Source organism: Macaca mulatta, chromosome 5 (genome assembly GCF_049350105.2).
Source record: "Macaca mulatta isolate MMU2019108-1 chromosome 5, T2T-MMU8v2.0, whole genome shotgun sequence".
NCBI lineage: Eukaryota > Metazoa > Chordata > Mammalia > Primates > Cercopithecidae > Macaca > Macaca mulatta.
In genome coordinates, this window is record NC_133410.1 from 12,341,860 (window position 1) to 12,368,180 (window position 26,321).

At 39.9% G+C, this 26,321-nt stretch overlaps 1 long non-coding RNA gene across 1 annotated transcript in view; it reads right to left on the reverse strand.

Annotated features, from left to right (window-relative positions):
- Positions 1 to 1,148: 1,148 nt before the first annotated feature.
- LOC144340966 (uncharacterized) overlaps positions 1,149 to 26,321 on the reverse strand; it is a 30,965-nt gene continuing 5,792 nt past the window's right edge. The window contains exon 3 of the long non-coding RNA XR_013417501.1: positions 1,149 to 1,389. This is a non-coding gene — a long non-coding RNA (uncharacterized LOC144340966). The remainder of the gene's footprint in view (positions 1,390 to 26,321) is intronic.

The following is a 26,321-nucleotide window of genomic DNA, read 5'->3' on the forward strand; positions in this document are numbered from 1 at the left end:
TGCTAGTTATGGCCTATAAAATTCATTTCACAACCGGCCAATGAGTCACACGCCTTGCTTAGAAGAAACCTGAAGAAGTCCCACTCTCATTCCTTTTTTTTCTGAGACTGAGTCTCACTCTGTTGCCAGGCTGGAGTGCAGTGGCGTGATCTCAGCTCACGGCAACCTCTGCCTCCTGGGTTCAAGCAATTCTCCCGCCTCAGTCTCCCGAGTAGCTGGGACTACAGGCGGCCACCACCACACCCGGGTAATTTTTGTATTTTTTAGTAGAGACGGGGTTTCACCATGTTGGCCAGGCTGGTCTTGAAATCCTGACTTCGTGATCCACCCGCCTTGGCCTCCCAAAGTGCTGGGATTACAGGCGTGAGCCACCGTGCCCAGCCCCTACTCTCATTCTTTAACGATGGAGAAGTTGCAGTTTGTGCATTTTTTTAAAGCAAACATTTACTGACAATCTACTCACAAACACGCTGTGTTGAACTGGGGGAATGAAGAGATAATTGCTGCCCTTGAGGGCATCATAGTCTAGTAAGGGTGAAGAGGCAAAGCTGGATAATAACCTGATCAAGTTTATCCTATACCAGGGAAAGAACAAAAATTAATACTAATACTACCCATCTTTTTAAATTACATGTCTATAGTTTTTAAAAATAGCAAAACTCCTCTTTTAACTGTATTCTTACTATTTTTTTATTTTTAATTAACATATAAAAACTTGGATATATTTATGGTATAAAACTTGATGTTTTGACATATGTATATAATGTGGAATGATTTACCAGTTGAATTAACATTTCCATCACCTCATGTATTGACCAGTTTTTATGATGAAAACATTTAAAATCCACTCTCCTAGCAATTTTCAATTGTATAACACATGATTATTAACTATAGTCACCATGCTGTAAAATAGATCTCCAGTCTAACTGAAACTTCCTACGCTTTGGCCAACATCTCCCCACAGTTGAGGGGAAAAAAAAGAAAAAACCATTTTCATAAATGTTCATGACGTTTGCTCTGTGAATGTAAATCTGCTAGAGGGGGAAGACAAACCTGAGTAGCATAAGACAGAATGCCTGGACTTTAGGAGCCAAAGAATACAAATTCCTAGTTTTTTATAGCATTTTATAGCTTAAAATACTCTTCCATATAACAGTGTTTGTTTTATTTCAGTCTTCACAACAATCCCATTGTATTGCTATTCCCATTTTATGGATAGGAAGCTGAAGCTCAGACAGTGACTCACCCGACGTCACTCAGCCAGTGAGTGCAAGAATAATAAATCCTTCATGGATTGTAATGGGAAATAGGAGGCAGCGGAGTTAGGTCCATTTTACAGGAGGCCTGGGTTTCTCTTGATGCAATCGATATAAAATGCTTCAATCCTTCCTAAAAATCAATAAACTTAAAATTATTATAAAGATCACCTCGATGTGTCAATATATCATAAATGGTCCCCATAAACTCTGGTTTATCACCCCTTTCCTGGCACGGATTTCTAGTCTGGGGGTAGATGTCAGGAAGCAGGACTCCAAGACCACTCCCAGCTTCAAGTCTTAAAGTAAGAAACCTACAATGTAAACTAAAAGTTCATTTCTCCCCCGGCCAACCATGGCACTGACTCATATTCTCCACTCCCATAGTGGCTTTCCTTCTCCAAGCTGTTTATTTATTTTCAGGAATTCTCACAAGGCTAATGGCAAAAAAACTGACATTTGTCTAAAAGAGCTCAGACTGAGAAAAAATGCAAAGCCCCTGAAGGGACAGTTGTGTGAACTTGAGAGAGGGGTTTTAAACCCCAGTGGCAAATCAGAGCAAGGGGTCATTGTTAGAATCAGACAGGAGACAAGTTTGACTACAGTTGATCTATGCAAGGCCTAGAATACTTGTAGAAAAAAAATGTAAATAAACAGAGAATATATAGTACTTCTATTTGTTGGCCTTACAGAATAATTTTCTTTCTAAATTCCTTTGTCATTAACACACACACCAATACACATATTTACACACAAACAGTACAAATGGAATTTGAAGTGGACTTTATTAAGAATAGTTTATACGTTTATAAAGGCCATCTCAAGTCCAATAACTTGTAAATTGCTTTCTTTGTGGAAGTAGCTGCAATAGTTATTTGTAATATTAAATGCAAGATTATAATCGTGTTTTAAATGCCAAATATTTTCAGTACAGGATGGAAAAGAAGACTGAAAAGGCAGGCAAATGTCAAATCAAAAAATGTTTTATGTGGCACATTACGGAAATTATCTTGTAGAAAATAAGCAGTCATTGAATAATTGTAAGCAATGCTACTTGCATGACACTACTTGCATTATGAAAGATTACCCTTGCAGCAGAGGGAGGATGTGCTGGAAGAGGGTAAGACTAGGAAAAACTTGGGCATTTGGGCAGATGTTGTAAAATTCCAACAGTAAATGTCAATTGTCCTGAGGAGGTGAGGAGAGAGAAACCTTCATGGGTCTCCTTAAGTGTCTACAAGTCTTGTAAATGAGGCTTTGATTGCTCTCTATTCCAGACCATCTCTTCAAGGGTTTTTGTATATTGAACAGCATTGGGAGATAATAGATCGTGTCTCCTCCAGAAAAAAGAGGAGGTGTGCTTACAACTGTGGAGGATAGCGGTATTATCTAACTCCTACCCTGCCCTCCAGCAAAGAGTAGGCATGTTTACGACCCATTATAAAAGACTTCGCTTCCCCAAACTCAGGGTGTCTCTCCTGCACTGCACCTCACTGTATGCAGGTGTCTTCTGGCTCTCTGTGCATTATCCTGTGGGAATCGGTGCTTGGGAAAATGACACAATAATGCTGACACTGGTGATTTCTTATACTGTGAACAATAAATTGTCCTTTGCCTTTGACTCCTGGGTCTTGAGTCTTCTACCAGCATCCATGAAACTGTGATGGTTTGTCTTGTTCACCTACAATTAGGAGGAAATTTCAGTCCCTTCACAGTCCTTGACACTGGGCTATAATTGCTACAGCCAGGAATGGAGAGAAGGGAATGAACAGGAAAGAAATTTAACTGGGTTTGGACAGTAAATAAAGAAAAATATTAAATTTGAAATAAATGCATTTTTCCTCTTTAATACTTCCCTCCTTCCCAAGGACATGTCTGTGAATCTACTCAATTCTTAGTCTTTTGTATTGCTAAAAGAAGTAGGAATGAGAGAGAAATCTGAGAGGTACATAAGGTTATGGAATTGATTTACATCAGAAAGAGTCCAGAGTAAACCATGAAACAACAAATGAGAAGGGGTAGTAAAAGATCTTGGGTTTGAGGATAGTTGCAAGCTGGGTTTGAAGAGAGGAAGTTTTTCAGGGAAAGGGGAAAAAGGAACTCTTCAGGTATAGGATAGAGGAAGAAAGACATGTAGCTATAGATAAAAATAAAAACAGAGAAAGGCAAAAATGAGAAAAGCAGATTTCAAAGTTCGCTGTGCATTATGCGTGGAATATTTTGGGGGGATTCTTTAGAAGATTCAGTAATAGTTTAAAATGTTTTCATTTTTATTTGTTCTGCTTTTTTTTGTTGTTTGTTTCCAGACTGCTGTTTATTTGTCTATGTTTACAATTAAAGGCTCACCTTGAGACAAGAGCTAACAGGCCAAGATATAAGTGGGTTACAGATGCAAAACTGATGAGACAGTGATTGAGTAGCTGAGCCAAACTTTTTTAAAGGAGGAATCTGTTATAGCACTCAGGTTTCTATCTTAAATATATGATTTTATAGGGTGCCATTTACCACACTAGATTATACAGGTGGAGGAGCAGGTTTGAGGTGAATGTTATAGGGAATGATCTTGAACTTGTTGAGGTGGGCGTGCCTAACGAACATGCAAGTAGAGTAGCCCGAGCTGGAGTCAGTAGCAATGATAAAGCACCTGCAGCAGTGGAATTGGGTGAAAGATTGTTGCCAAGGGTGGATCTCTGGATCATTTAACAGAGACTGAGAAAGGCCAGGGAGGTAGAAGAAAACTGGGAGAAATGGTATCATGAAAGCTAAAAGAAGACTGCATGTCAAGAAAGAGGATCAAACACCACAGTAGGATCCAGGAAGACAAAGACTGAGATTGTTCCAATACTTGCCAATCAAGATGACAGTGAAGTAATATTTAAACACTCATTCTTATCTAAAAAATAAAAATAGCAATAGGAGATATAAAAGATATTTTTAAAAATTTATTTTAGACTCAAGGTGTACCTCTATGGGTTTGTTATATGGATATATTGCATAATACTGGGGTTGAGGCTGCTATCGAACCTATCACCCAAATAGTGAACATAGTACTCAATAGATGGTTTTTCAACCCTTGCCTCCTTTTCTCCTCCCCCTCTGTTGGATTCCCCAGTGTCTATTGTTTTCATCTTTATTACCATGTGAACCCATTGTTTAGCTCCCACTTACAAGTGAGAACACACAGTATTTGATCTTCTGTTTCTGCATTAGTTCACTCAGGATAATGGCCTCCAGCTGCACCCATGTTGCTGCAAAGAACACAATTTCATTTTTCTTATGACTGTATACTATTCCAGGGAGTATAGGTACCATGTTTTCTTTATCCAATCCACCATTTTGGGGCACCTAGGTTGAATACATGACTTTGCTATCATGTTGCAATAAATACATGCGTGCAGATGCCTTTCTGATAGAATGGCTTATTTTCCTTTCAGTAGATAACCAGTAATGAGACGGTGGGTCAAATGGTAGTTATACTTTAAGTTCTTTGAAAAATCTCCAAATTATTTTCCACAGGGTTTGAACTAATTTACATTTCCACCAAAAGTGTATAAGCATTCCCTTTTCTCCATATTCTCACCAACATTTATTGTTTTGTGACATTTTAGTGATAGCCATTCTGACTAGTGTGAGATGATATCTCATTATGATCTTAATTTACATTTCTCTCATCATTTGTAATGCTGAGCATTTATTCATATGTTTGTGGGCCACTTGTATGTCTTCTTTTGAGAAGTGTCTATTCATGCCCTTTGCCCATTTTTCAATGGGGCTATTTGTTTTTCTCTTGTTGAGTTGTTTATGTTCCTTATAGATTCTAGATATTAGTTATTTGTTGGATGTGTAGTTTGCAAATAATTTCTCCCATTATGTAGGATGTCTGTTTACTCTCTCGATGGCTTCCTTTGCTGTGGAGAAGCTCTTTCACTTAATTAGGCTCCAACTGTCTTTTTGTTTTTGTTTTTGTTGATTTCATTTTTGAAGTCTTGGTTATAAATTATTTGCATAGCCTGGTGTTCAGAAGAATTATTCCTAAGTTTTCTTTGAGGATTTTTATAGTTTGAGGTCTTACCTTTGAGTCTTTAATCCATTTTGAGTTAATACTTGTGTATTGTGAGAGGTAGTGGTCTAGTTTTTTTCTTCTGCGTATGACTCACTAGTTATTCCAGCACCATTCATTGAATAGTGTCCTTACCTCATTGTTTATTTTTGTCAACTTTGCCAAACATCAGTTGGTTGCAGATGTGTCTTTGTTTCTGGGTTCTCTAACCTATTCCATTGATAAAAATATATATATATATAAGCAGTTACTATAGCCTTGAAGTATAGTTTGAAGTTGGGTAATGTGATACCTGTGGCTTTGGGTTTTTTTTTGTATTTTTTGTTTTGTTTTGTTTTGTTTGTTTTTGTTTTTGTTTTGCTTAGGATTCCTTTGGCTATTCAGGCTCTTTGGTTTTACATAAATTTTAGAATTACTTTTTTTAATTCTATGAAAAATTACATTGGTAATTGGATAGGAATTGCATTAAAACTCAAGATTGCTCAGTGAAGTCTCAGGATACAAAATCAATGTGCAAAAATCACAAGCATTCCTATACACCAATACAAGATAAACAGAGAGCCAAATCATGAGTGAACTCCCATTCACAATTGCTACAAAGAGAATAAAATACCTAGGAATACAACTTACAAGGGATGTGAAGGGCCTCTTCAAGGAGAACTACAAACCACTGCTTGACGAAATAAGAGAGGACACAGACAAATGGAAAAACATTCCATGCCCATTCATAGGAAGAATCAATATTGTGAAAATGGCCATACTGCCCAAAGTAATTTACAGATTCAATGCTATTCCCATCAAGCTATCATTGATTTTCTTCACAGAATTAGAAAAAACTATTTTAAAGTTCATATGGAACCAAAAAAGAGCCCATTTAGCCAAGACAATTCTAAGCAAAAAGAACAAAGCTGGAGGCATCATGCTACCTGACTTCAAACTATACTATAAGATTACAGTAACCAAAACAGCATGGTACTGGTACTAAAACAGATATATAGGCCAATGGAACAGAACAGAGGCCTCAGAAGTAACGCCACACATCTACAACCATCTGATCTTTGACAAAGCTGACAAAACCAAACAATGGGGAAAGGATTCCCTATTTAATAAATCGTGTTGGGAAAACTGGCTAGTGATATGCAGAAAACTGAAACTGTGTCCCCTCCTTCCACCTTATACAAAAATTAACTCAAGATGGAATAAAGATTTAAACATAAGACCTAAAGCCATAAAAACCCTAGAAGAAAGCCTAGGCAATATCATTCAGCAAATAGGCATGGGCAAAGACTTCATGACTCAAACACCAAAAGCAATGGCAACAAAAGCCAAAATTAACAAATTGGATCTAATTACAGTAAAGAACTTCTGCACAGCAAAAGAAGCCATCATGAGAATAAACAGGCAACCTTCAGAATGGGAGAAAATTTTTGTAATCTATCCATCTGACAAAGGATTAATATCCAGTATCTACAAGGAACATAAACAAATTTACAAGAAAAAAGACAAACAACCCCATCAAAAAGTGGGCAAAGGACATGAAAAGACACTTCTCAAAAGAAGACATTTATGTGGCCAACAAACATATGAAAAAAAGCTCATCATCACTGGTCATTAGAGAAATGCAAATCAAAACCACAATGAGATACCATCTTATGCCAGTTAGAATAGTGATTGTTAAAGAGTCAGGAAACAACAGATGCTGGAGAGGATGTGGACAAATTAGAATGCTTTTACACCGTTGGTGGGAGTGTAACTTAGTTCAATCATTGTGGAAGGCAGTGTGATGATTCCTGAGGGATCTAGAACCAGAAATACCATTTGACCCAGCAATCCTATTACTGGGTATATACCCAAAGGATTATAAATCATGCTGCTATAAAGACACATGCACACATATGTTTATTGCAGCACTGTTCACAATAGCAAAGACTTGGAACCAACCCGAATGCCCATCAATGATAGAATGGATAAAGAAAATGTGGCACATATAAACCAAGGAATACTACGCAGCCATAAAAAAGAATGAGTTCTTGTCCTTTGTAGGGACATGGATGAAGCTGGAAACCATCATTCTCAGCAAACTAACACAAGAACAGAAAACCAAACACTGCGTGTTCTCACTCATAAATGGGAGTTGAGGCCGGGCGCGGTGGCTCAAGCCTGTAATCCCAGCACTTTGGGAGGCCGAGACGGGCGGATCACGAGTTCAGGAGATCGAGACCATCCTGGCTAACACGGTGAAACCCCGTCTCTACTAAAATACAAAAAAAATTAGCCGGGCGAGGTGGCGGGCGCCTGTACTCCCAGCTACTCGGGAGGCTGAGGCAGGAGAATGGCGTGAACCCGGGAGGCGGGGCTTGCAGTGAGCTGAGATCCGGCCACTGCACTCCAGCCTGGGCAACAGAGCCAGACTCCGTCTCAAAAAAAAAAAATAAATGGGAGTTGAACAATGAGAATACATGGGCACAGGGCAGAGAACATCACACACTGGGGCCTGTCAGGGGGTGGGAGACTAGGGGAGAGATAGCATTAGGGATACCCAATGTAGATGACAGGTTGATGGGTGCAACAAACCACCATGGCATGTGTATACCAATGTAACAAACCTGCACATTCTGCACATGTATCCCAGAACTTAAAGTATTAAAAAAAGAAAAAAAAAAAAAAAAAAAAAACTGAAGGTTGCTTTGGGTTGTAAAGACATGTTAAAATTATTGATTCTTCTAATACATGATCATGAAATGTATTTCTATTTGTTGGTGTCATCACTGAGTTCTTTCATCAGTATTGTCAACAAAATAGCACACTGAATTCAGCAATACCTCAAAAAGATAATTCATCAAAATCAAGTGGGCTTTATTCCTGGAATGCAAGGATGGTTCAACATATGAAAATCAATAAATGCAATTCACTACATAAACTGAAAACAAAACGAAAACCATATGATTATCTCAATATATGCAGAAAAAGGATTTTATAAAATCTAATGTTCCTTCTTGATAAAAATTCTCACAAACTAGGCATCAAAGGAACATATTTTAACTTAATAAGAGCCATCTATGACAAACCCACAGACAACATTATACTAAATGGGCAGAAGCTAAAAGCATTTTCCCTAAAAACTGGAACAGGAAAAGAATGACCACTCTCACCACTCCCATTCAACATAATATTGGAAGTCCCTGACAGAACAATTAGGCAAGAAAAGGAAATAAAAGGCATCCAAAGAGGAAAAGAGGAATTCAAATTATCTCTGTTCACTGACCATATGATTATACCTAGAAAACACTAAAGATTCCTCCAAAAGACTCCTAGATCTGATAAAAGACTTTAGTAAAGTTTCAGAATAAAAAACCAACATACGAAAATTGGAAGAATTTCTATACACCAACAGTGTTCACAATGAGAACCAAATCAAGAACACAATCTCATTTACAGTAGTTACAAAAAAAATACCTAGGAATGCATCTAACCAAGGAGGTGAAAGACTTGAAAAAATTATCATATTTTTAAACAAGGTATGCAACCCTGTAGGCCACATGTGGAAGAGAAGCACCTAGCAATAAGTGGTAAGAGAAATGAGGTCTATAGAGCACTGGGTCAAAAGCCAGCAGGGGCAGTCAAGACTTCATAACTGAGATGGGCAGAGGCCCATGGAGTGTGATGGGATGGGATCCAGCATCAAACTCATGAAACCTGGGGCTGACCAGGAATCTGCCACACATAGAAGATGACTAAGAAAGCTATGTAGCAGATATCAAACTGGTGTCTGGGTCAGCCAGGAGCAGAGGCAGCCCTGAGGCCAGCTAGGTCCACTGTAGATCACCAGTATATTCTCTCCATGCAGTTCTCCCTTCTCCAATGCAAGCATCCATTCGCCTTGGCCTTCCAGAACTCCCAGCTCTGTTATCTCAACTAGGGAAACCACAGACTCTGCTCAGCTCACCCATCCCTTCATCACATTCTGGAAACTCTCTCCAGGGAGTAAGCAGAGAAAATCATAGCTCACCTCACATGCCTCCCTACTCTTAGGGACCACTGCCCTGCATTGCCTAATGTCTAGTATGTGAAAAACATTTTCTTATATTCTCTACAGTTTTCCATTTTCTTATGTGTGAAGGTAAATCTGGTCCCTATTATTCCACCTTGGCCAGAAGCAGAAATTGCTCCTAAATGTAATCTGTCTGTACATGGTTCACTCCCAAATTTATACTTCCAGCCCTTGCCTCTTCCTCACACTCTAGTTATGTATCTGACAGCTTCATTCAGATGCCTAATCATTACCTCAAACGTAGAATGCCTAGAAGAGTCTCGTTGATTTACTGCCTGAAGTCTGAACCTGTTTTTCCCCCCCACTTGCCCCAGTTCTCCTCTCCTTAGTCTGTGGCATCCTTGTCTTCTGACTTAGGCAAGGAGTTCATGATCCTTTCCATTCCCTCCACCAAACCCTCCCCACCATACACACATACATACTCACAGTCAAATAATCAACAATGTCTGAACAATGAAATCAATATGTATTTTTATTTCATCACAATACATATTGCATTTGTCCTCTACTTCCTGCTTTCACGCAAGTTCAGACTACCAGCATCTCTCACTTTGAATATCACTGTGGCCTCTCACTGGTCTTCTTTGTTCAACTCATGCCCCTTCCACACTATGTTCTACATAGCTGATGGAATAATATTTTTAAAATATTTATCTAACCATTCTAACCATATCGTTCCTCTGCAAAAGCTTCCTCAACATCTTTTCACTGTGCTTTGAGTAAAATCTGAAGCCCTTGCTGTGGTCTCCAAGGCACTGCATAATCTGGACTTTGTTCCCATCTCCTATCTTTCCCACAGCACACCAAATGCACTGGCCTCTATTCCATTCCTTGAGCATGCAAGGCCACTTCTGCCCTAGGGTCTTTACATGTGCTGTTCCCTCTACCTTAGAATGAGTACTTATTTAAATGCAATGCCCCAGCTGCCTACCTTGCCTCACCCTTGTCCTGACCCTGGGCAGCAAGGATACTGTTGGGGAAATTAGGAAAACAGATCAGATAAGAGGAGACAGTGCCCGAGGTAACAGACAGAAGTAGGCCAGTCTGGAGAAATGGAGAGACCTGGAACTACCAGTGCTCCCTCTGCAGTTCACATTACACCTGCCTCCTCACTCACTCTGCCTACAAGCACCTTAGCCTTTCTTTCTGTCTTTTTTTTTTCTTTTTTTATTATTATACTTTATGTTCTAGGGTACATGTGCACAACGTGCAGGTTTGTTCATATGTATACATATGCCATGTTGGTGTGCTGCACCCATTAACTCATCATTTACATTAGGTCTATCTCCTAATGCTATCCCTCCCCACTTCCCCCACTCCACAACAGGCCCTGGTGTGTGATGTTCCCCTTCCTGTGTCCAAGTGATCTCATTGTTCAATTCCCATTTATGAGTGAGAACATGCGGTGTTTGATTTTCTGTTCTTGCAATAGTTTGCTGAGAATGATGGTTTCCAGCTTCATCCATGTCCCTACAAAGGACATGAACTCATCCTTTTTTATGGCTGCATAGTATTCCATGGTGTATATGTGCCACATTTTCTTAATCCAGTCTGTCATTGACGGATATTTAGGTTGGTTCCAAGTCTTTGCTATTGTGAATAGTGCTGCAATAAACATCCGTGTGCATGTGTCTTTATAGCAGCATGATTTATAATCCTTTGGTTATATACCCAGTAATGGGACGGCTTAAGTGGATTGTTTATCATTTTTTGTAAGTCTTCAGAGTCAATTACTTTAGTCATTTATCACCTCACTAGTCACAAGTGGCATTTTTCGCTAAAAGGGAGCTCCAAAAACACGTTAGGAAAGGTTTGGGATTCACAGACTCAGAATTCTGGGGCATGATAGCCGAAAAGAAATAGGAAATCATTCATATAGTCTGGAAATTCTTGAATCACAGCCCCGCAAAATGCTTCTGTCTTGGTGCTAGGCAAGGTGTTCCAGTAGGAAATCTAAAAATTCATAAAATCTTCCTAGTCTGTAGGTAGTGTGGTTTGAGTTAGGGGGAATTAAATAAGTATATTAATAATTACTGAATTTAAGTTTTCCTAAAAAGCATTTTTCTACCATATTTAATGTTTGTCTCCTGTCTTTATTTCATTTTAGATAAATGAGACTTAGCAGAATATCATGAACAGTTATTTATCATTTAACACAATAACTCCTGAATTCTGCTAGGAATAATAGGACCTTCAAGAGCTCTGTCTCCAGAGCATGACTGAGAAATAGAGATCTATCCCTCCTTGATTTCCAATATAATAAATTGAGATGCCCAAGTTCACCACATAAGTTGACAAATCTGGGACTCCCACTCCAACCAGTACTATTCCTATTACAATCCATCCTTTTCCCAGTTATTGCTTGTCCAAGCAGGTTTGCTTCTCCTATCAGTCAGGATGGCCTCAGTTATGCTGCAGTAACAAACAGCCACAAAATCTCTGAGGTACAAACACATTAATATTTTGCCTTTATGCCCACCTCCAGTGCAGGTAGATATGGGAGGAAATGGAAAGAGGGCTCTGTCATCCTAATCACTCAACGATCTAAGTTGAGGGATGCTTCACCTAGATCCATGCTTGCAAACGTGAAAAGGGAATGTGCAAAATCTGCACTGAATTTTTAAACTTCTGCCCAGAAGGGACACAGGCCACTTCTGTTCAAATTGTATTGGCTAAAGCAAGTCATGGCCATAGCTGATTTCAAAAAGGACCAGGAAGTACACATTTACCATGAGGAGAAGCATTTGGTAAACAGCTCTAAAGATTATCACACTTCCCTATACACTCCTTTTTTTTTTTTTTTTTTTTTAATATATAGAGTCTTGCACTTGTTGACCAGGCTGGAGTGCAGTGGCATGATCTCAGCTCACTGCACCCTCCACCTCCTGGGTTCAAGCAATTCTTCTGCCTCTGCCTCTGCCTCCCAAGTGGCTCGGATTACAGGTGCTCACCACCACACCTGGCTAATTTTTGTATTTTTAGTAGAGACAAGGTTTCACCATGTTGACCAGGCTGATCTCAAACTCCTGACCTTGTGATCTGCCCGCCTCGGCCTCCCAAAGGGCTGGGATTACAGGCGTGAGCCACTGCACCCGACCCCCTACACACTTTAAAAGGAGGGAGGAGGAAGTAAAACGGAGGAAGAAGAAAAAGAAGGAGGAGTAGAGGGAGGAGAGGGACACAGACAAGGAAGGAGGGCAGCAGCAGAGGAAGAAGACAAGGGGAGGGCAGCAGCAGAGGAATAAGAAAAAGAAGTAGATGGTGGTGGAAGAAAAAAAGAATGAGAAGAAAAAAAGGAGAAGAAAGAGGAAGAGAATAAGAAAAACAAGAGGAAAAAAGGGAGGAAAGATAAAAACTGATGCGCTAAAGGATTAGAAGGGTTATATTAATATTTTCTTAGTAAAATGTATGATCCTGGATAATTTGCTGAATCTCCCAAAGTCTCAGTTTCCTCACCTGTATAGAACTAATAGTACCTACCACATACAGTTATTGTGGAATTCAATTAAATAGTTTCTGCAAGATGCTTCCCATATTTCCTGGCACAAAGTGCTTAACAAGTATCATTTGTCTCATATATTAAAGTTTTCAAAGCACTTTCAAGTACATCAGCAAGTAGCCTGTAAATGCAATAACAGGAGATTATTGTTATCCACAGTTCACAGATGTGGATATGGAGGTCAGCAAAATCGAGGTGCCCAAGTTGTTACATGTAGGATGAGGCTGGGGAGGAGCTCAGGGCCCAGGTCTTTGGACTCTAACCCAGCACTCTTGCCTGTATGTTTTTCTCCTCCCTCTCTTTTCAAGGGTCCTATTTTTAAAACTCACTTACGACTGATGAATATTAAGCATATATCAAAATGAATGACTGAAAAATTAAAATGTAAACTTGTGGATTTGACTCGGGCCAGAAGACATAACACCTGTGTTAGCAGAAGTCAGTGGAAAGCCTCCGGACATATTTCAGGAACATTTTTCACACATGTTAACAAAAAACTCACTTGGCTGCACACAGAAGACAGACATGCCCAAGGACTTCAAGGGTCCCCGAGTGAGATCATACCCTCCCAGGAAGGAGGCCCTGGAGACAGGGAATCAGGCTGTTGTGTTTTCCATTCAGGGCTGCATGCATTGTTGCATTTGGTAAATATCAAGCCATCGACTGTGTAAAAGGATGAGCTATGCTGAAAGGCAGCTGGAAACAGATGTGACACGAACACATTTGCCTTTCTGTCTTAGTCTGGGGAGAGACTGATTTCTTAGTTCTGAAAGTGAAAGTAAGTAAGTAAGAGAGAGCTCAGCCAGGCACGGTGGCTCACGCCTGTAATCCCAGCACTTTGGGAGGCCAAGGCGGGTAGATCATCCAAGGTCAAGAGTTCGAGACCAGCCTGGCCAACCCGGAGAAACCTAGTCTCTACTAAAAGTACAAAAATTAGATGGGTGTGATGGCAGGTGCCTGTAATCCCAGCTACTCAGGAGGCTGAGGCAGGAGAATTGCTTGAACCCGGGAGACGGAGGTTGCAGTGAGCTGAGATTGCACCATTACATTGCAGCCTAGGCGACATAGTGAGACTTTGGCTCAAAAAAAAAAAAAAGAAAAAACCAGAGAAAGCCCAGACCCTCCAGATAGACAAATGCAAGCTTCCTTGCCACCTCCTACCATTCCCAGCCAACTGCTCAGGGAGAGAAAAGTCTCTAGGCCAGGACTGAGTAAGAGTTGCAGCTTTTACCCTCCAGCCAGGATCTAATGACACAGAGAAAGTAGAGCATGGGTTGGGTATTGTCCCAGCAGCCCGCACATCCTAAGAAGCACATTCTGCCTCCCTTCTGAGACCTCCGGAGCTCTCGAGAAACTCATCTCTGGCGCCACCTCCTCCAGTGTTCCTGCCCCACTGGCTCCCATCATCCTCATTTCCTTTTGCCTCACAGTGACCTCATCACTGATACCTTGGTGGGTCTCTGACTGTTTCATGTGTAATGAAATATGGGAAAATGCATTTCCCTCAATATCAGGAGATCTGGGGAAGGTTAGGCCAGCCAGGTGAGGTTGAGGTTCAAGTGAAGTGAGCTTGAACCTTTTACACTAGAGGAGCCATGTACAATGGGGTGTAGACCTGTCTGGGGTGGGTGATTTAGAAAACATCAGACCTAACGTCGGAAGCCTACAAGGTGGGAAAAGCTGGGTGCTAAAAACCAGAATTCTTATCCTTTACTCTCAAATATTTCTTAAAGTTACTAAACCCACAAAATGTACCCATACGAGTAGATATTTTTTAATAAATAAAATGGCAAAGGAGCCAAGGTCTGTTTCCCAACTGGCCCAGATCCAATCCCAGATGGTACCCAGAGTTGCAGGAACAGAAACAGAGGAGGCCATGAGAAAGATGATCAAGAATTTGCAGAAATTTCAAGAAAACGCTCTGGATTCTCACCACCAAAAAGACTGGATGTTCAAACTAAGTCTACCTGAAGTCCCAAGGGACAGCTGAGTTACTTTTGTGTATTTTCATTAATTTAGTTTTCCCATAAGCTTTTTGAGGATAGAAATCAAATCTTGATTAGCACTGAATTACTACCTCCCCAATACCTTTGCACACAGTTGGTGTTTAATGACTACTGATGCATTCAATTGTTTTCAGAAGCCCCTATGCACCCAGCTCACTAAAGTATTGACAATAGACAGGAAGATGAAATAGCCACCAACGCCCTTAATTAGGAGAACAGACAGCTGGGGTTTTCATTGCTGCTCAGTTCTTTGCTAGTTATGCCACCTGGACAAAGTGCTTAGCCTCTCTGAGCCTCAGTTTCCATAAGTAAAATGAGCATTAAAAATCTAATTAAAAGATTGAGTAAAACAATGATGAAATTAAAGAGATGCATAAATCATAAATGGCTATACAAATAGTTTCTTCATCTTATTATAATATTGCTAACATTTTGAGGGTGCCACTAGGAAAGAAATGAGTTTCAGTACAAGCCCTTTGCATGTCTGCATGTCTTTGAAACATGCTTGCTCGTAGCTACCATGCAGACACAGAAAACAAAGGCCTCTAATGCAGGGTTCCCCAACCCCTGGGCTGTGGACCGGTACCGGTCTGTGGCCTGTTAGGAACTGAGCTACACAGCAGGAGGCGAGCAGCAGGTGAGCAAGCATTACTGCATTACTGCCTGAGCTCCACCTCTCCTCAGATCACAGAAGGCATTAGATTCTCATAGAAGCATGAACCCCACTGTGAACTGTGCATGTGAGGGATCTAGGTTGCATGCTCCTTGTGAGAATCTAACTAATGCCTGATAATTTGAGGTGGAACAGTTTCATCCCAAAACCATCCCCACCTGCACCATCCATGAATAAATCGTCTTCCATGAAACAGGTCCTGGGTGCCAAAAAGGTTGAGGACCACTGCTCTAATGTGTCTTGCAAAAACGTTCTTTGCTCAACATCATCCCATCCTTGCCTCTCTTGCCAGCCCTATCTCTATCTCCATCTCTCTGTGTCTCCAGATCATCTCTGGTTCTGAGCATCTACCCTACTCTCCAGCTCTTCCGTCCTCTGCTCTTGGTTACAGTGTCTCTGTGTCCAAAGCTCTTGCCTTTCTAATCCTGTTGTTGCCAGTCAGCACCTGTCTTGCTGCCTCTTTTGCTTCCATCTTTGCCTCTCTTTCTCCATGGCCTTATAACTCCCTCCTCTGTTCATCTCTGTCTCTCTTATGTTTCTATCCTTTCACTGTCTTTCTTTCTTGCCCTCCCACCCTCAAGCACCACCTCTTTTAGAGCAGAAGTTTTTATTTTTTGTAACATTCAATTTATTTTTTTCTTTCATTGACTTTGCTTTTGGTATTGTATTTAAAAACAAATCACAAACCCAAGGTTATAAAAATTTTCTCCTGTGTTTTCGTTAAAAGTTTCACAGTTTTGCGTGTTATGTTCTCATCTATGATCCTTTTTTTTAGCTTTATGGAGGTAGAGTCCGTATACCAAAAAAAAAAAATGCACACGTTTAATGCACACATCTTGATGTGTTACCTCTCTATTTAGTTCTGCCTCTTTCTCTCCTTGTCCCTCTCCTTCCTCTGTTCCTCTCTGTGTCCTTATCTTGTTTCTGGATCATTCCTGCCCATTACTCTGTGTCAGGGCCCACCTCTCTTTCTTTCTTCTTTATTCAGTGGCGCCCACAGAGACTGAGCTCTCCTCAGCAGTGTAACTGTTCATGCCAACCTCTCCCTGAATTCCCCACACTCCGTAACCATCCCTCACTAGATCTCTCAGGTCTGTCTAAATCTCTCGTTTTCTTTAGGCAGGAGTGAGGCTTGTGTTCAGACATATAGCAGAGCCCTGGTCAAGACACAGAGGGAAGGCACATTTCAGCCCCCACTCTGCCTGGGGGAAAAGCCCCAAGAGAAAGTCAGTTCAGGATGGGTCCAAAACCAGGCCACCCAGAGGCTCCACAAACTCGTGGATAGCATTTATCTTTCATCAACCTCAAGATATTTTTTCTATATTTTTCTGACACCCCAAATCATATGTGCATACAGTAGAAAATTTAGACAGTATAACAGGCTGGGCATGGTGGCTTATGCCTATAATCCCAGCACTTTGGGAGGCCAAGATAGACAGATCACTTGAGGTGAGGAGTTCGAGACCATTCTGGCCAACATGGTGAAACCCTGTCTCTACCAAAAATACAAAAGTTAGCCTGGCATGGCGGTAGACACCTGTAGTCCCAACTACTTGGGAGGCTGAGGCAGGAGAATCACTTGAACCCGGGAGGCAGAGGTTGTAGTGAGCTGAGATCACACCATTGCACTCCAGCCTGGGCAACAAGAGCAAAACTATGTCTAAAAAAAAAATAAAAAGAAAAAGAAAAGTTAGACAGTGTAAGAAACAGCAAAAGCATAGAAAGAAAAGTGACTCATTTTCCCACCACTCAGAGGAGACCACTGCTGTCATTTGCCATTATTTTCCTCAGGCTTTTTCTCATGCGTATTTTTTATCCTTACATAAAACAGATCACAGTAGATACAGAATTATGTAATCTCTTTGTTGTTTTAATATCCTACCATATTTATTTTCTTTTATCCTTGAAAGTTTTTCACAAATATGGTTTTCTTTCCTCATGGGAGGGGAAAAAACGAGAAACTTTCAGTGCTTCCCCATTTCTCACAGGAGAAATCAAAATATTTTATCATGGTTACCATTATAGCACCATCCATTATGATTCCAAAACACCATAGTCTGCACTACAGCCACATGAGGATCTTTCTGTTTCCAAAATGCCTAAGTTCACCTTTCCCAGGGGGCCTTTGCAGAAGCTCTTCTCTCTGTCTAAAATACAAGTGCCTGCATTTCCTCTGGAAATCTTCCCTGATCCCACAAGTTTTGCCTCTCCCACCTTGACATCTGGGAAAGATGCCCCATAATATTGCATGCTTCCCCACTTGGGAAACTTGTCTCTGTTCACTTGATGTTGCTCTCACAAAACCATGAGACCCTGGAAGGGTATCTGTACTAAATGATACCCTTGGTCATTTCCACATGGCTGCTTGGGCTGCTCCACTGATGGAAGATGAATTCCAAAATAAAACATTCCAAAAGCAATCATACCAAGGACATGGCCAGCACTGAGCAGATGCTCAGTTTTAGTTAATTCATATATTAGAAACTTACCCAACCATTCCTTAAAGTTGGACTTGTAGGGGACTTTTGGTTTTTCCAGATGATAAATAACACTATCAAGTGGCTTCTACAAAAATCTTTGTCTATGTTTCCACTCATTTACATAAGCTAAATATTTCCTGATTCTGTAAAATATCATAGTTAATGTATCATCATTATTTAATGTTATAAAACATTCTCCTTGACAACTTAGGATCCCTGCTACAGATCTTTTCCTAAAAGCTCTCTGATGAATTGACGGGAGGTAAGAAACATTAAGTACGTGGAATCTAAGATTAGAAAGATTTCACTAAATTTAAAACAGTTATAAATCAGAATGCTTGAACTGAGAAAGATTCCACAGATCCTATGCCTCAATATGAGGAAAATGAGCGTTCCCTTTTCTTCACAACCTTGCCACTGTTATTTTTTGCCTTTTTAATAACAGCCATTCTGACTGTTGTGAGACGACATCTCATTGTGGTTTCAATTTGCATTTCCCAGTGATTAGTAATGCTGAAGCATTTTTTCATATGTTTGTTGGCCTCGTGTATGTCTTCTTTTGAGAAATGTCTGTTTATGTCCCATGTCTGCTTCTTAATGAGGCTGTTTTTTACTCATTAATTTGTTTGAGTTTCTTATAAATTCTGCATATTAGACCTATGCCAGATACATAGTTTACAAATATTTTCTTCTATTCTCTATGTTGTTTCTTTACAGTGTTGATAGTTTATTTTGCTGTACAGAAGCTCTTTAGGTCTCACTTGTCAATTTTTGTTTTGTAATTGCTTTGGGAGTCTTTGTCATGAGATATTTGTTAAAGCCTATGTCCAGAATGGCATTTCCTAGTTTTCTAGGGTTTTTAGCTTTAGGTTTTACATTTAAGTAATTAATCTTAATTAATTTTTGTATATGGTGAAAGGAAGGGATCTAGTTTCAGTCTTCTGCATTTAACTAGCCAATTACCCTGGCATCATTTATTGAATAGGGAGTTCTTTCCCCATTGCTTATTATTGTCAACTTTGTCAAAGATCAGTAGCTGAAGGTGTGTGATTTTATTTATGGGTTCTCTAACCTGTTCCACTGGCCTATGTGTCTGTTTTTGTACCATGCTGTTTTGCTTACTGTAGCCTTTTAGTATAGTTTTAAGTTGGGTAATGTGATGCTTTAAGCTTTGTTCTTTTTGGTTAGGATTGCCTTGGCTATTCAGGCTCCTTTTTCATTCCATATGAATTTTTAAATAGTTTTTTTTCTAATTCTGTGAAGGATATCATCGGTAGTTTAAAAGGAATAACACTGAATCTGTAAATTCCTTTGGAAACTATGGCCATTTTAAAAATATTGACTCTTCCTATACATGAGCATGGAATATTTTTTCATTTATTTGTGTCATCTCTGATTCCTTTGAGCAATGTTTTGTAATTCTTATTATGGAGATGTTTCACTTCCCTGGTCAGTTGTATTCTTGGGTATTTTATTCTTTTCGCAGCTATCATAAATGGGATTGCATTCTTGATTTGGCTTTCAACTTGGATATTATTGTTGTATGGAAATGCTACTGATATTTGTACATTGATTTTGTGTTCTGAAACTTTGCCGAAGTTGTGTATCAGATCTAGGAGGCTTTGGGCAGAGACAATGGGATTTTCTAGATATAGAATCATATCATCTGGGAAGAGAAATAGTTTGACTTTCTCTCTTCCTATTTGGCTGCCTTTTATTTCTTTCTCTTACCTGATTGCTCTGACTAGAACTTCCAGTAGTGTGTTGAATATGAGTAGTGAGAGTTGGCATTCTTGTCTTGTTCTTGTACTCAAGGGGAATGTTTCCATCTTTTGCCCATTCTATATGATGTTGGCTGTAGGTTTTTCACGTATGTTTCTTATTACTTTGAGGTATGTTCCTTCAATGCCTAGTTTGTTGAAGGTTTTTAACATGAAAGGATATTGAATTTTATCAAAAACCTTTTCTGTATATTTTAAGATGATCATATGGTTTTTGGTTTTGGTTCTGTTTATGTGATGAATTATATTTTTTTGATTTGTGTATGTTGAACCAACCTTGCATCCTAGGAATAAAGCCGACTTGAATCATGGTGGATTAGCTTCTTGATGTGCTGCTATATTTGATTTGCTAGTAATTTGTTGAAGTTTTTCATCTACGTTCATTTGGAATATTGGCCTGAGGTTTTCTTTTTTCATTGTGTCTCTGCCAGGTTTTGGTATCAGAATGATGTGACCTCATAAAATGAGTTAGGGAGGACTTTCCTCCTCCTCAACTTTTGGGAATAGTTTCAATAGAAATGGTACCAGCTCTTCCTTATACATGTGGTAGAATTTGGCTGTGAATCTATCTGGTTCAGGAATTTTTCTCGTTGATAAGTTTTTTATTACTGATTCAATTTTTGAACTCATTATTGATCTATTCAATGCTTCAATTTCTTCCTGGTTCAATCTTAGGAGGTTTTATGTTTCCAGGAGTTTAGCCATTTCTTTTAGGTTTTCTAGTTCGTAATAGTCCCTGAGGGGGTTTTGTATTTCTATGGGATCAGTAGTAATGTCTCCCTTGTCATTTCTGATTGTGATTATTTGGATCTTCTCTCTTTTTTACTTTATTAGTCTAGTTAGTGGTCTATCAATTTTATTTATTCCTTCAGAAAACCGATTTTGGGTTTCATTGATCTTTTGCATGCTTTTTTGTTTTTGTTTTTTGAGATGGAGTCTCACTCTGTCTCCCAGCCTGGAGTGCCATGGCACGATCTCAGCTCACTGCAAGCTCCGTCTCCTGGGTTCACACCATTCTCCTGCCTCAGCCTCCCGAGTAGCTGGGACTACAGGTGCCTGCCACCATGCCCGGCTAAGTTTTTGTATTTTTAGTAGAGACAGGGTTTCACCATGTTAGCCAGTATGGTCTCCATCTCCTGACCTCATGATCTGCCCACCTCAGCCTCCCAAAGTGCTGGGATTACAGGTATAAGCCACCACACCAGGCTGATCTTTTGTGTGACTTATCACACCTCAATTTCATTCAATTCAGCTCTGGTTTTGGTTATTTCTTGTCTTCTGCTTGCTTTGGGGTTGTTTTACTCTTGTTTCTCTAATTCCTCTAGATATGATGTTAGATTATTAATTTGAGATCTTGATGTTAATATTTACCACTAGAAACTTTCCTCTTCACACTACTTTAGCTGTGTCCCAGAGATTCTGGCAATGTTTACTTTGTTGTTTTTTTTTTTTTTTTTTTTCATTAGTTTGAAAGAATTTCTAGATTTCTGCCTTAATTTTATTATTTACCTAAAAGTCATTTAGGAACAGATTGTTTAATTTCCATGTAATTGTATAGTTTTGAGAGATCTTCTTAGTATTGAGTTCTATTTTTACTGCACTGTGGTCTGATATTGTGGTTGGTATGAATTTGTTGAGAACTGTTTTATGGCCAAATGTGTGATTGATTTTAGAGTATATGCCATGTATAAATGAGAAGAATGTATTATTTTGTTGTTGTTGTTGGATGGAAAGTTCTATAGATATCTCTTAGGTCCATTTGGTCAAGTGTTGAGCTTAGGTCTAGAATGTCTTTATTAGTTTTCTGCCTCAGTGATCTGTCTAATAATGTCTGTGTGGTGTGGATATCTCCCACTATTATTGTATGGTTATCTAAGTCTCTTCACAGGTCCCGAAAAACTTGTTTTATTAATCTGAGTAATCTGAGTGCTCAAATGTTGGGTGCATATACACTTAGAATAGCTAAGTTTTCTTGTTGAATTGGACCCTTTATCTTTATGTAATGCTATTCGTTGTCCTTTTTTTATTACTGTTGGTTTAAAATCTGTTTTGTCTGAAATAAGAATAGCAACTCCTGCTTTTTTCTGTTTTCTGTTTGCTTGATAGATTTTTCTTCATACCTTTATTTTGAGCCTATGAGTGTCATCACCCATGTAAAATGGGTCTCTTGAAGACAGCATACAGTTAGGTCTTGCTTCTTTATCCAATTTGCCAGTTTTTCTGTCTTTTAAGTGTGGGGGCAGGCAGGGTAGCCAATGTTTGTTAAAGGTTAATATTTACATGTGTGAATTTGATCCTGTCATCATGTTAGCTGGTTGTTACATAGACTTCATTGTGTAGTAGCTTTATAGTGTCAATGGTCTATGTACTTAAGTGTGTTTCTGTTGTGGCTGGCAATAGTCTTTCATTTCCATGTTTAGAACACCCTCAAGGATCTCTTGTAAGAAAGGTCTGGTGGCAATGAATTCCCTTAGTACTTGATTGTCTGTAAAGGATTTTATTTCTCCTTAGCTTATGAAGCTAAGGAGAAAGACACTCAGGTTTCTTATGTAGTGTTCTTGGCTGGATGTGAAACTCTTGGTTAGAGTCTTTTCTTTAAGAATGCTGAATATAGGCCTTTCTAGCAGCCTTCAGTAGTTTTTCTGTTGCATGGACCTTGAAGAATCTGATGACTAAGTGTCTTGGGGATGTCATCTTTTCTAGTACCTTGCAGGGTTTCTCTGAATTTCCTGAATTAGAATGTTGACCTCCCTAGTGAGGTTGGGGAAATTTTTATGAGCAATATCCTCAAATATGTTTTCCAAGTTGCTTGCCCTCTTTCCCTCTCTTTCAGGGACACCAGTGAGTCACAGGTTTGGTCTCTTAATGTAATCTCATATTTCTTTGATGTTTTGTTCATTCTTTTTTTTTTTCCTTTTTTTCTGACTGAGTTAATTTGCAGAACTGGTCTTTGAGTTCTGAGATTATTTCTTGAGCTTGGTCTATTCTGCTATTAATTATGGTTAGAGTATGAAATTCTTACAGTGAGTAATTCAACTCTATCAGATCAGTTTGGTTTTTTCTTAAAATGCTACTTCATCTTTCACCTCTTCTATAATTTTACTGGAATCCTTAGATTCCTTGGATTGGATATCAACTTTCTCCTGAATCTCAATGATCTTCATTGTCATCCAAATTCTGAATTATACATCTGTCCTTCCAGCCATTTCAGTCTGTTTAAGAACCATTGCTGGGGAGCTAGTATACTCATTTGGAGAAAAGAAGGCACTCAGGCCTTTTGAGTTGCCAGAGTTCTTGCACTGATTCTTTCTGCTCTGTGTGGGCTGATGTTCCTTTAATCTTTGAAGTTGCTTTCCTTTGGATGGGGCTTTTCCCTTTTATAATTTTTTAAGCCCTTGAGGGTGTGACTGTGGTATAATTTAAGTTCAGTCAACTGCCATTGTTTCTGGATGATTTCAGGAGGCCAGGGCTCAGCTCAGTACTCCTGGACTGCATGCTCTAACTCTGGAGAACTGGGACCAGGCCCAAGGCTTTGTTCTCTAGCCCCTTGTAGTTGAGCAAGGAGGGGCCAAGTTATTTCCAGTTCACTGGCAACAACACTCTGATGGGGAGTGCCAGCAAAAGTGCTTTGTTGGAGTTAGCGACAGCAAGATCCATGCTTGGATGCACACACCAACAGCAACAGGGCCACAGTACTGTGGGGTCTCTGCATTCATGTTTGTGAAGGCAGGGGCAGGATAGTGGTGGCAAGATCTACGCACACTGGCAAAGGAGTGGGGGAAGCTGCAGGTGAGCACATGCCAGCAGGGGTGTCTCTGTCAAAGCTCTCTGATGGTTAGGTAGAGTTTGCTGGTGAAGATGCTATGGAGATGGCCATTGGGAAGCACCCCCGTTGGGCAGCTGAGGCTGTACTGCATGCAGGTGTGGTCAATCACAGGGACCCTGGGAGGGGCCAGCAGATAGAGGGTGCTCAGATCAAACTGGTCTTACCCACAGGCAAGATAGCCCTGTTTCGTCCATGTCTGACAGTCAACAAAGGCCAAAGCCACCTAGAATAGCATGGCAAACCTTGAGGAATGGGCATCCCTGGCTATGCTCCACTGCAGCCATGCCCACTCCAAACACTGGGCTCCACACAGGCTTGGAGTCCTGTTCTTGCTTATTCTCCAAGAAGCTCTCCCTGTCAACTCAAATGTCTATGGAGATTATGAAGTCTTCTGCAGCTGTAATTGCAGAGATCTGTGGTGAGAATGGGCCACTCCATGCCTACTTAATTCACCTCTTCCCCAGGAGACACTTGGGGCCAGGAACAAGTTCTGGTACTCAGCAACTTTGTGCAGTTTCCAGCTTCCTCTTCCTTCAGCCCAGGGTCTGTGTCCTCCCTCCATCTACTCTCAATGCCTTCCTTCCAAAGATCTGCTCAGAGTGTACTGTTCTTTTCCATGGTCTTGTCTCTTGGTGGGAGGGGGTACTTCCTGGTTACATCTAGTCAGCCATGTTGGCTTTTCTCTTACTTTTATTTTATTTTATAAGGGAGCATATTTGAGGCCATCCTTCAGAAAATGTTATTGTTTGCACTTGCATTCTGATGTGCTTTCTTTCTTAGCTCTCAGGAAAGTAAGCTAATCCCCAGCTTGGCATATCTGAGCAGTAGCCCATATGATTGTCATCTCTGTGGCTGCCCCACTCCTACAGACAACTGGACACCAAAAGAGAAGGGACTAGTGTGGTGGACTCTGTTTTAGAAAAAAAAAATCACTCAACCTGCTGAGTGGGACATGAATCCTAGAGATAGAGACACCAGCTGGAAGGGACCAAGAGATACAAGATGAATGCATTACCAAAGCAGCAGAGGTAGGAATGAAGGAAAAAGATGGACTAAAGATGGACCTCTCCAAGAGATACAAGATGAATGCATTACCAAAGCAGCAGAGGTAGGAATGAAGGAAAAAGATGCACTAAAGGTGGACCTCTCCAAGAGATAACTCTGGTGCCTGCATTTGCTCCCTTCACCTCAGTTGCAACCATACCTGTGGCAAACAGCTACAACTCATCCCTTTCCAGCCCACCAGCAGGGTCTGCCTTTCTTCATAAATTTCTGTTGGTTAAGCCATTCAATTTGTGATACTTTGTTATGACAGCCCCCCCAAAAAACTGATACAAAGACTATTTGAAACATACAGTTAGACCCTCTATCATTAATGATGGACCTCACTCCTGGATAATGCGCTTTGAGATATTAATTAATGATAATAGCTACATTGTACATTATAATAGTACATAATTTATAATTAAGTGTACACATACACACACAGATGTATATTAGCATGCAGTCTCAATATTTTTACTGATAGGACTGTGCGATCAAGAACATCTTGCTTATTTGGCTAAACTAGCATTCCTGTGAAAGTCTGTCCACTGTGAGTTCCTTAAAATAAACCTCCCATTACCAGAGTAACCTGGATAGGTCTCCCCGAAAACCATGAAAACTGAGTTCAAACTCTCATTCACCCACAGCCCTTTATTCTGCAGAGACTGAACGTGCATGTTTAAGACTTAGGTTGAACTTTTGTATCCTCCAAAGGGTGGCCCAGCCTAGTAATTTTATTTTAGAACAAACACATCTCATCCAACAACTAAACTAAGGCTCCCACCTCAACTGATCCATTTCACAGGATCTGGCCAATGTGAGAGTAACCCGTCAAGCTGTCGTCTGAGTGGCTCCTTCTGATGGCTGTCAGAAAGCATCTCCATGCCTCTCTCCTAGCTTCTGGCTCCCCAATTAAAAAGTATACAAATGATGTGCTTTACAAGTTGCCCAGTTTTCCTTTTCCATAATGTCTGCCAAGTTGCATTGAGGTCTGTAAAACTTGTAAAAGGTCATGTAATATCAACTCAGTCTAAAGTGAAACTATCAATGAGTTTCAGATGATGGTTCTTCCAAATGGATTAGTGAAGATGAGGGAAAGAATGTGAGCAGGTATCATAAATTATTGATTTCATTGACAGCAGCTACTATGCATTAAGTCCTTGCTACATGCCACACCCTGTGTTAAGTGTTTTACTCACAGACATTTTTTTCCAATAATCCTGATTCCAACCCTATAAAATAAATGGTGCAATTATTTCCAATTTACAGGTGAGGAAACTGAGTCCCAATGTCACATAATTACTACCTGGAAGAGGTATGATTTTAACAAGATCCTAACTCAAAATCATGTGCTCTTCTATTCACAATAGCAAAGACATGAAATCAGTCTAGATGCCCATCAACCGTGGACTGGATAAAGAAACTGTGGTACATATACACCATGAAATACCATGCAGCCATAAAAAAGAACAAAACCATGTCCTTTGCAGCAACATGGATGCAGCAGGATTATCCTAAAATTAACACAGGAACAGAAAACCAAATACCACACGCTCACTTATAAATGGGTGCTAAATATTGAGTACCGTGGACACAAAGAAAGGAACAATAGACATAGGATCCCTTTTTTTTTTTTTTTTTTTTT